The following is a 1,545-nucleotide window of genomic DNA, read 5'->3' as shown; positions in this document are numbered from 1 at the left end:
GAAAGGAAAGGAAGGAAAGGAAAGGAAGAGGAAGAAAGAAAGGAAAGGAAAGGAAAAAGGAAAAGAGGAAAAGGAAAAGGAAAGGAAAGGAAAGGAAAGGAAAGGAAAAGGAAACGGAAAGGAAAGGGAAAAGGAAAGGAAAGGAAACGGAAAGAAAGGAAAAGGAAAGGAAAGGAAGGAAAGGAAAAGGAAAGGAAAGAAAGGAAAGGAAAGGAAAGGAAAGGAAAGGAAAGGAAAGGAAAGGAAAGGAAAGGAAAGGAAAGGAAGAAGAAAAGAAGAAAGGAAACAGGAGAATTGGCTGAGTCAGAAAAAGTCAGAAAGGTACCTTCTTTATCACCCAGGAATCATTTATATACAGACTTCTTTGTGAAAGAACCCTTTTTTTTTTCTTTTTTCTTTTTTTTTTTTTTTTTTTACTGAATAGACTGCTATGTTAAATACATCCTAGTTTTATATCTTTTGGATTTGAAAGAGATAATTGAATGATGTTATCTATTTTCTATATAGATATACAGGTATTGCAGTATGTATCATGATAGAAAATATCCAGTAGTAAATAGATTTGAATTTAGGACCATAGAGATAAATGACCTTTACAGATAAGAGGGCAGCAGGATGGCTACAGTTTCTAATTTCTGAATAAATATTTCTCTTGGGTAATAAGAATCACTGAAGTCCCCTTCTGTCTAGCATATACATCCTTGGAAATGCACTCTTCTGTCATGTTGCTTAACTCATCATTTTTCTTGGGTGGTTATTGATAATTTTCATTGTTTCATAGTGCCACCAAAGACAATGTAAACAGTATACAAACACATGGTAAGACCACGCAGGAGAACAAAGCCTAAATGGAAGAGATTTTAAATATCAATGAGGAAACAAATTTGACGTACATGAAACATCCAGTTCAGCTACCCTCCTACATGATTGCATTTAACATTTAGTCCTGACTTTTACCTGGTTGAGCTGCATCATAGTCATTGTTGAAGTTGGTCATGTATTTGGGAGCAACGTGGGTAGTCTGACTTGGTTAAAAGAATATTCCCAATATCCATCTAGATTTTTAAGAATCATACTGAGTACATACTAGTGTTCTTTGTTCTTGAAAATGGCCTTTAGTTTGCCAAACTGCTCTGAAAAAGAAATGGAGGTAAAACGTACAGATTTTACAAACTGATCTTCTGCTACTTTAAGCTACACTATTTTTCTTTCTTTTTTTTTTTTTTTTTTCCATTCTGTCTTCATTGAGAACTCATCTAGTTGCAACAACATGAACCTAATACAACAAACATGGATGTTTAGGGCAGTATGTTATTGACAAATTCTCTAGACTGATGATTTATTATGTACATCAATGGACAACACTTGTTCTGGCTATGAAGCCTGTTTTCACCACTCTGCTCGTCTGGGAGAGGCGTGCTGTGAACAAATGGATGCATAGTTTGTTTTATCCATTTGAGTTTTCTACAGAGCCATGTATTTCATTCTGATTTAGGTACAATTTAACCCCTTCGGTCTGTTCTTTGACCTACAGGTATATGCAGA

The sequence above is a fragment of the Cygnus olor genome, chromosome 3 (genome assembly GCF_009769625.2).
Source record: "Cygnus olor isolate bCygOlo1 chromosome 3, bCygOlo1.pri.v2, whole genome shotgun sequence".
NCBI classification, from domain to species: Eukaryota; Metazoa; Chordata; class Aves; order Anseriformes; family Anatidae; genus Cygnus; species Cygnus olor.
This window is presented reverse-complemented; position numbering follows the sequence as displayed.